Raw genomic sequence first — 11003 nt, 5'->3', positions numbered from 1 at the left:
CGGAGCTGACGCGCGTGTGCTGCCCTCATCCGGCCGCATATACACGCATCCGTGCACACGCCAACGAGGTGATTGTCGTAGGGGAAAAATGGTGAAACATGTCAATATAGCGTCAATGCCAGCGCCTGTCAACACGCCTCACGCATGGTGCGTCTCAATGGCACGCGCCTACCCGCCTGCACGCATGCATGCGCGCACCCACGTGCACGCGTGCATGCACGCGCCGAGGCGAAGGTAGGAGACTCGCGAGAACTCGCGAGATCAACGCGGGCGTGATTCGCGCGTCGTTACCAGCAGTGCGCGGCCGAAAGAACTCGCGAGAAATCGCGAGATAACGGCTCCGTCATTCGCGCGTTACCTGCGACCGCGAGTGGCGGCGGAAGAACTCGCGTGAAATCGCGAGATAACGGTTCCGTCACTCGCGCGTTACATGCAACCGCGAGTGGCGACGAAAGAACTCGCGAGAAATCGCGAGATATGGCCTCCATCACTCGAGCCTCGTCTGCAGCAGCGTCGGTGAATGTTGTTCCGCGCTGGAGCGGGTAACACGCCGCGCACCCAGCATCTCTAGTAATCATCATCATCATCACCAGCAGCAGCAGCATCATCATCATCATCAGCAGCAGCAGCAGCAGTATCATCATCAGCAGCAGCAGCATCTCTAATCATCATCACCACCATCATCATCACCATCATCATCATCATCATCATCATCATCATCACCATCATCATCATCATCATCATCATCATCATCACCATCATCATCATCATCATCATTATCACCACCATCATCATCATCATCATCACCATCATCATCATCATCATCATTATCACCACCATCATCATCATCATCATCATCATCACCATCATCATCATCAACATCATCATCAGCAGCAGCAGCATCATCACCAGCATCAAATTCGCACGAAGCCAAGCAATGTCACCAACGTGCGTGATCCGCCGCGATGTATGACATACGATGAAGCATGCTCGCCCGAGTCTAGGTATGTATAGATATAGAATGGCTTCTCGCATCGGCGAAGATGAACAACAAGGGCAACTAGAGTTCGCGTATCGCTATAGGCTTATTAGAGCGCGATAGGCTAGAGCGCGAGCTATAGGCTAGTAGAGTTCGCTATAGGCTTATTAGGCACGCTGCTGCTAAACAGAAAGCTATCGCCTTTGAAAAAAAAAAAAACAGTTAACTCGGTCTCAACCTGTCAATTATGTTGGGTTATTTTAAATTATTACTAGTTATTATTTACTGCTTACGACGACGGATTACAGATATGTCACGGATTCGGCTGAAAGAACCGGAGCCATATATGTTTGTTAGACTCGTATATTTATATATTGTGTTTTTCTTGAAAAACACGTCAAAATCATTAATTATCTACCGCTAATAAAACAAAACAATACATTTACAAATGGCGTATGGCATTTGTTCTCTTGTTATAAAGGTTTTCCACGCTTGCCACGATTCTCGCGTCTCGCGTTACAATGTGAGAATATGTCTTGTTGTGCAGAATTAATTCATGACCACGTCGTTTTTCATCAAATATTATTTATATGTGGTTAGCCATCATAATATGCATAAATTACTGTGATGTACAATAAATGTGTATGAATTTGAATTTTGTGATTGATTCTCATCCAATCAGCAGCCTTGTGATGAAGTTCCTGTTATCGTAAGTTTTCTAATAGCTGCGATGTGTTTCTGTCAACGCTAGTCTCGCAACATTAGCATTAGTCGTAAGTGTTATCGTAGCATTAACTTTAGCATTAACTTTACGATGTTTCTGACAACGGGCCCCTGGACGATTTGATATTATTATCCTGACATTAATTGCGTGCTGTGGGCTATGTATGAGTCACGAGTGTATGTTTACATCGAACAATATAGTAAAATAGGAAGTATAATGCAGCAATTTAACAATAAAAAGTGAAAAGAATTACTTTACTTTATTTTTTTTTTACTTTTACTATTTACGGTGATGTAATCGCACGCTTGTTATTCATTGATTATTATTTTACATCTCTCAACTAGTTGCTATCAGTTTGTTGAGCGCTCAAATGTCACGTTTACACGGGTGGTCGACTTTTGGTCGATTAGTTGAAAAAATTATTAACTCGTCAACTTTTCAACAGACACGAAGAAGAAACAGAAAGTTGATAGTGTTATCCCAGCTTTACACTGTACGGATGCGAACACAGGGCTTATATTACAAAACTCTATGCACCTTTATACAACGGTCACAGCCAGCGCTGATCTAACCACATACAATTCTCCCCCATCCACACGGGATAAGTTCAATCAGGGGTGAATAATAGATAATTTATTAATTAATTAAAAAATGACAATTTATTAATTAATTAATGAATAGTTGTCATTATTCGCCCCCTGATTTAATCTAATCGACCACACTATGGCATTACGTGTAGCAGTGGATAGTTGCTCCGGGGCAGGAACAGATTAGAGGTTGCTACACATCGTTCTATTCTCATATCCTGCTCTCAGCAAAGACTACCTTATCATGATTGAATCTCATGGTCTCTCAGGTGGGCGGCGTAAACGCATATAATAACATTGAAGAGAGGCACATTCATTGTTGTTTATGCCTTCATATATCTATATCTTCTCGTGATAAACGCTCTACCTGCTACAACGTGCCTCAGTTCCAAACACTCTACCCGCAATACCTTCTACCCCTATTAATAATACCAGGAGTGAATAATAATCGATAATTATTCACTAATGTTCATTACTATTATTCATAATCATTCACTACTATTATTCACTCCTATTCACTAATGTTCATTACTATTATTCATAATAATTCACTACTATTATTCACTCCTGAAAATACTGTACAGCAAGCCTTCTAAGATCTGATCGTTTAGTAGCATTATGCACTGTTCCCCGTGTCTCTACATGCCGTAGAGATATTGTAAATGTCAAGAATGGTATTTGATATATACAGAAAGGTTTGATGGAATATTTTCCGCCAAGCCGGCTCGCCTGATCATGCATTATTATGTGAAATCAATGTCATGTACGCCGCATCGCTCAACGACCGGGAGACCCGTCAATGCATTCGCACCCAGCCACGCTGCATTTCCTGCAGCAGCGTAATGCGTGAGATTAGCTTGACATTAACATGAGCCACGATGAAAAATGAGTGCTGGCTGTATGAAATATATTCCGCGAATTCGTCGCAAGTGGAAACCTCGTGTAAGCACCGAATGACGGACGAACGCATTGCTATGTACGCAACACCCGCTGTGTGCTTCCCCCAGCCCTGCTGCCCTTCAGTTTTATATATTATACTTATTATATAGATATATATATACCCTATTGTCACTTCCTTCCTACTATCTGGGTTTCCCTACCTAGTCTCTTTCTGTATTCTATTGCTATCGTTCCCACAACTCGCCTCCCTGCCTTCCAGCCCTGTCCCTACCGTTTGTCCTGCTTACCTAACACATACATTTTTCATTATTTCTCACGTTCTATCAGTAACGTTCTCGTTCTACGTTCTACGTTCTACGTTCTACGTTGTACGTTCTACGTTCTACGTTCTACGTTCTATGTTCTACGTTCTACGTTCTATGTTCTACGTATTATGTTCGTCCTCGTTTCTACGTCATACGTTCTATGTTCACGTTCTATGCTCTCGTTCTCTTCAGTTCACGTTTCTATCTTTAGCTGTTGCCCCTGCCCTCCTTTACGAACACCTATCTGTCTCTTGCTGCGCCTAGCTTCCTTGTTCATCATTTCCCAAATTTCCTCACCCCAGTTTTATCGCCTATACTTCCTATTTCAGTGCATATCTCCACCATCGCACATCTCTTCCCCTGCGCGCAGTCTCTGCCTCTCACCATATTTCATGATATCAGGAGTGGATAATAGAGAATAGAGAATAGAGAATAGAAAATAGAGAATAGAAAATAGAGAATAGATAATAGAGAATAGATAATAGAGAATAGATAATAGAGAATAGATAATAGAGAATAGAAAATAGAGAATAGAAAATAGAGAATAGAGAATAGAGAATAGATAATAGATAATAGACTCTTGATGAGATTATCCCATTTCTACCGATGACTTCCTCTCTCATGTACATCCCAGCGATAATAAACTTTGAACATTCCATGTTTTCATTCCTCTCCTATCCACGAGAATCCTTTATGTACACTGCACGATAGTAAACGCAGAGGTTAATCCTAACCCTAAAAAAATTAATCTACTAAGATTACACGAAGCTGACTTGAAACGTGAGCGATAATCGTGGTGCATCTTGAGAAGTCAAACGATCTGAGTTCCAACATGGACGTACTAATCAGAGCTCCTGTATTAGCCGTCGCCCACGCGTGCGCAGTGAGGTTACGATAGTGCTGCAATGCTCGTGATTGTAAACAGTAGCGTTTCGAAACAGAGGCTAGTCGTTTTTTTAAATAATTTTTCGTCTGGTAGTTTATTTTCGAAATGAGCCTTCAATTATTCATATTTAGTTCTAAAAATAAGCGGTTCTACACAATGCCAAAAACTCTACATGACGCGATGTTACCTACGCAATTAGCTTCCTTTCTAAATAAACCCATTTTCCGTAATCTTCTACCCCCGACAATGAAGATTGGTGTTTGCCTATTATGGGCCGTGTGCGTGCGTGCGTGCGTGTGTGCGTGCGTGCGTGCGTGTGTGCGTGCGTGCGTGCGTGTATCACAGCAGCTTGAGTTCTCGCTGTATATTCTATAGAAATGCTTACCAATCAGCGTGCGCACACACGTAATGTGACATGAGAGAGGTTACCTCGCCTTGCTAATATCAAGGGGAGGGGGGGGGAGTAATGTGAAGGCAATCTCCGCCGCCAGTGTGAGTGAGAGGCTCATTTAAACAGCTGCCACTTACGAGGTGCGTGAGCAGAGAACTGCTGTAAGCTATACATCCACACACTCTTAAGAAGCCCAGGCCAGCATTACCGGTGTGCCATGACAAGCTCTATACTGGCAAGCAAACTAGATATCGCTTAGCGTAGGTGTTGGCTAAACCAGGAGACAAACACGAACAGGATGCTACGTGAAATCAGCCACCTTTAGGCAAACATGATATCGAATCACACATTGTTCGTTAAACTATACTATGGAAAATCTAAAAGCACGAGCGTGAGACAGAGAGAGAGAGGGCAGAGGGAGAGGGAGAGGGAGAGGGAGAAAAAGAAAGAGAGAGAGAGAGAGAGAGAGAGATGGAGAGAGAGAGAGAGAGAGTGTTGTTAATGGCACGATGAAAAGTATAGTATTTCCCATCCGGGTAGTTTCAGGGACGTGTGTACGTCCATACATGCCAACACTAAGCTACAATTAAGTACACTTTTCCCAAAACAAGCTGATTATGTAATTGTCAATAATTAAATATTGCAGCTACTCTAAAGGTTGGTTACTTGTGCAAATGTTCATATTATCATCTTTATGCCTCAATATGACTATGCAATCTTTCTATTAAAAGAATCATCTCATCAAAATGAATTTTTTAGAAGAAACGCAATTACTAATAGCGTCAAATACACACGAGAACTAAATTCTCGCATAAAATAAAAAAACCGTTAGGGCAATGTAAATTATTGTATGCATGGATACTGCTCGATACACGAGCTATATATAAAACGTTGAATTGTTACATACTATCAGCATACATTTGCTGGTGCATGCGTCATTGGTTAATATATTTCGACAACTACTGCATAACTGAATGACGTAAAATGTAAGTTCAGAAGCAGAAATATACAGTTTGTTACACAAATGTTGCAGTTATTTTTCATCAATCAGGAGTTTCCTGATAGGTCCCACTGCTCTGCCAGTACATACATTGGCACGCATTTCCATTCCCCTAACATCGCATCATGTCATAATGTTGGCGCTTTGACATTTACGACGTGCATGGCCCGGCAAATATAATTGATAACGGAATACATGAAAATGTAGTGGAATATTGTCAACTATACATCGACCATAATTGACATTATGGGGATTACGATAATATACGGGGAAATAAATTACTCTGGTCAATACAAGTCGTAACCAATTACGCGAATGCTTAACTCAAGACTGTCGACAGATCTTTCTACGATGACCTTTGATTAACCTTTAGGGACTTTTGCCTAACGAATTTTCTCTAGTCATTTCCGCATACAAAATGTGCGTGGTAAAATCCACGTGGTGCTTAATTGGAAGCAATACTACGATGGGACTATCAGTATATGAAAGTTTTATGTTTTCGAGTTTAATGAGTTTGTGATTCGGGTTTTGCCAGGTGTGGTACAGTGGTTTGTCATGCCTGCCAAATTCGTATTCATGGTAACGTCTTTCCTTTCACTCTGAGTGTATAATGACGACTATAGTGAGGCACTGGGATGACAAGTTATAGCCCCCCCCACGGGGGTAGTACTCCGCATAGTGACGTATGCGCCGCATTATTGCCCCCCTCCCCCATTTTTCATTTCCTTGCCATCTTTTTGCCCCACCTAAATTTTTCCTAGCAATCTTTTTGTCCCAAAATTTTTCGCTTCCCATCTATGCCCTATGTTTTCACAATCAAGCCATGTTTTACCCCGTGTTTTCACTGTCGAGCCATCTTTTTGCCCTCAATTTTCCCATATAGGTGGAGTACCCCTACCCACAAAAAGGGGTGAGTACCCCCCCCCCGAAGAGGGGGGCTATAGCATATCAGGAAACGCACGATCTGTTAAGAAGCGGCTGTTCGCTGCTGCTTTTCACTCGTCAGCCCATGATCAGAGCTTCCCGGAACATAGCACGGGAAACAATCACTGTTCTGATCACAGAATGTTCCCATCACGGAATGTTGACGATAGATGATAGATGAATATGATGACGCTCACGATAGATGACAATAGCGATGATGACAGATTAATATGATGATGACGACAATGATGATGATGACGCCGACGATGATGATAGATGAATATCATGATGACGAAGATGATTGACGACAACGATAGATGACAACGACGATGACGACGACGATGACGACGATGATGGTGACGCCGACGATAGATGACGATAGCGATGCGTATTCGCGTGAATAACGTCTCGGCATTTCGAGCGAATTCTCATTTCAAACAGCGACAGACGTTTCTTTTCAGCCAGAGAACAAGCAAGCATCGATCTAGCGCCTGGTCTCACGGAAGCAGCAGAGAAACATACTTGATGATGACACGCTCGTCATCATGCGTGGCACGTATACATAGTGAGATGAGAACACACACGGCCGGAAACGTTTACATCGCAAAGTCGTAAAAAATCCAATACGCAGTCAAACGATCGCATCTTGTGTTTCGTAACTTACGCACGAGGGTTGTCAATCACATGTACGCACGCACGCACGCACGCACACGAACGAATGCACACACACACTCACATGCGAATGAAAGCACACACACACGCACATGCGAACGAACGCGCAGACGAATCGCATGCACGCACACACACACACACTCACATGCGAACGAACGCGCAGACGAATCGCATGCACGCACACAGGCACACATCTACACGTAAACGCGCACAATATGCTTAGTATAGAACAGCTTGAGATCTTAAATCCATCGACTTGAACTACTTACGACGCTGCTAGCGTGATAGTTGTATAATATCTATACTACAATCTACTCAATAAAACTGTCCGCTGTCCGCTGTGGCAGACGTGCGCGCGGGGCCTCGGAATTTTGCGCGCACGTCCTGCATCGGACTAGCGCTTCTACACCTTGAACATCCCGCTGCGGTCTCGCGGTGCGCATTTCATACCCGCCCAGATAGCAGCTGCGCGTCTCATCCGCGCGCAGCGCTTAGGATCAACAGCAAGCTGTGCACACGCAATCCTCCTTGGTATCACTGGTCCTCTACCTGGATGGCGCATTCCCCGATATTCTTGAATATAATAACTTGCCGGCGCGCAATCTTCTTCATTAATAACGTTGTTACGTAAGTTTGTATATCCAAAAGCTTTCACTTCGAACACAGAATCTATAGGAATCGTGTCCGTCCAACTGTTTGTTATAACAGAATATCTATCTTACCTTCCATATTTTGTATCTTCGTGAGACTCTATCCTTGGAATTAACTCATAATCTATGGCAGGAATTTACTCTCAAAGTGTTCGGTAGCGGTTTTACCCGGCAACGCCGGATACCGGTAGTTGTAGGGCTCTAATTCTATAATACATGCTCTCTTGACTACTACTACGCGTCAGCCTCTTAATTAAGCGAATAGATCCGGCATATATATAGCACGTATATCCATATCATATATACTCCGGGTCCCGTTACATTACGCGTGTGCCTACTAGGCACTTGGAGGTTTCAATAAAAGTTTTAATAGTCCTAAATAATATACGAAATCTCTATTTTATAACCAACCAAAGTCTCCAATTGGTTTTCTCTATTCTCTCTTTCGCCGCCTATTATTGCCGACAATTCCTGTAAAATGCGCGTTGCAAAATGCTGCTCTGCACACAATGTACACCCGCACGCACGCACCGCCGCTGCACCACTGACACATATATAATATATATTTATATATGGACCGATTGTTCGTACTACCTTGACCAATTCGCACGAATCTGCTGTGGGCGTGAGGCTGCATGCTTATCGTCTCTCTGTTCACTAATTAGACGGCAGACGGTGAGACTGACTATTGTGGCTGCTGTGATTTGTTGGCTTTGTTTTACCTTCTCTCGACTTCTTCCCTGCCGCCGAGATCATTGACGATGCATGTGAGCGTGTACATATACACACAACATTGCACCGCGACGCAGCCACCATTACCACACACGACGCACGCAGCCCACATACAAACACGCCACGCACTGCAGCCACACATACACACACGCACGCACGCAGGCCACACATCACAAACACGCACGCACGCAGCCACACACATCACAACACACGCGCGCCGCGACGTACGGACGCACGGGACACACGGACACCACACACTCCGCCCACGCACTTCACGCCACACACGCACACACCACACATCACACACACCACACACACACACAACACACACACACACACATCACACGCACAGATAATACATATTATAGATGCGTGTGGCGTATTTAAGCCGCTGAAGGTTTAGCACCGTCGTGGCGCTACTGGGTAAACATGGGAGGCATAAATGTTTTGGCGCCACAACGTGAACGACATTATTAGGTACGAGCGATGTTCCTTCCCATGCCGGCAAAGTTACGCTCGTCATATTGATTCTGCTCGGTTATATATTGTCAGAGTAAACAGTCGAAAGCTTTACATCTCGTCCCACTTCCGTCGCGTTCACAGTTATAAACGAACGGTTGTAATAAAAATAGTGCTAATTAACAGATATTTGCTCTCGCTATAGAGCTATATATATATATATTTATATATATATATATATACGTATATATATATTGGGAAAACTCTCACGTTTGCCAATATGGGATCACAATGCGACAGTTGCAACCATTTAAACTTAATGCCGAGAAACTTAATTATCCGAGATGCGCGTCTCTGCTATGAAGTCATATCCCCTAAAAATATCTGGGTCTGAACTGCAAACTTCTTGTCGTGTGTGTGATCTGTATTGCTCTTACAGGAGCTAGAGGCGCACAGACCGCGTTTTCCATTTTTTCTCCATTTATTTTTTTAAATGACTTAATTTCATCTGTGATTTGCTCGCATACACTGATTATTTCTTCTGCTGCCCCGCTGCGCAACGGCAGAGAATTTTCCATCAGTATATTGTAAGTTCGTTAGAATAATATTGTTAGCTCATAGCGCATATACATTATGCGTGCGTTAAGTAGTTTTGGAGGGTTGGCGGGTTGCAGGGAGATCCACCTCGAGGGCATTATCAGTAGTTGTTTTTCAAGGTTGTTTTGTGCCCTTTGTTCTTTAACTTTCTGCATGGTCATTGTGTATTCGTGGTGTGTGCGTGATTCATATAGCGAGCGAGCTAGCGTACGCTCATTTTATATACTTGCGAAATAGAACGAATCTAATCCTAGGAACAGCTCGAGTTAAATATTTATAGGCGTAACAAAACTGTCGTAAATAGACGAGGATTAATAAAGCTGGCCGAATTGACCCGTCTGCCAAACGACTGCGAGAGAGATAGAAAGAGAAAGAGGGAGAGGAAAGAGAGAGAGAGAGAGAGGGAGAGAGAGAGGGAGAGAGAGAGAGCGAGAGAGAGCGAGAGGGAGATAGAGTGAAAGAGAAAGAGAGAGAGAGAGAGAGAGAGTGAGAAAGAGAAAGAGAAAGAGAGAGAGAGAGAGAGAGAGTAAGAAAAAGAAAGAAAGAGAAAGTGAGAAAGAGAGAGAGAGAGAGAGAGAGAGAAAGCGAGAGAGAAAGAAAGAAAACGAAAAGGGGAGACGCAGACAGGGACGATGAGGAGACAGACAGACAGATAGGCAGTCAGACCGAGATAGAGAGAGTGAGAGAGAGAAGGGGGGAAAGAGAAGTAGAGAGAGAGAGAGATATATGTAACAGTTTTATTCGCGTCGGCTTTCCAAACGAATATTACGGAAGCAACTTTCGCCATTATAGACCATCTGAGTTGTTCTTCAGTGCGCTGGCCGAAACGCGCTTTTTTCTTAAAGCACAATTGGGTAATTCGCGCTTAATTTAAACGTCTTTTGGGACGTTGAGCTGGAGAGTTGGTGGCATAATGCGTCATCAGTTCCATACGAATTAGGTAACGTACTGTGCATGCGATTTACTGCCACAACCTATAGCTCTACCAATCAGTATCCCCCTCGATCGCTAAGAGGCCCATATGCTGGTATATATCTATCTAGTCTATCTATCTACTATACATATATAAATTCATATATATATATATATAACATATAATATATATATATATATGTCATATGCAGGCTCTATAATGGGAAACGGCACGTGTAAGCGTTATGCAGCATGCAGGCTTGAACGCTGCGGCCATCAGTGCCG

The sequence above is a fragment of the Priapulus caudatus genome, unplaced genomic scaffold (genome assembly GCF_000485595.1).
Source record: "Priapulus caudatus unplaced genomic scaffold, Priapulus_caudatus-5.0.1 Scaffold718, whole genome shotgun sequence".
NCBI classification, from domain to species: domain Eukaryota; kingdom Metazoa; phylum Priapulida; class Priapulimorpha; order Priapulimorphida; family Priapulidae; genus Priapulus; species Priapulus caudatus.
The sequence above is the reverse complement of the archived record's forward strand: the minus strand, read 5'-3'. Positions refer to the sequence as shown.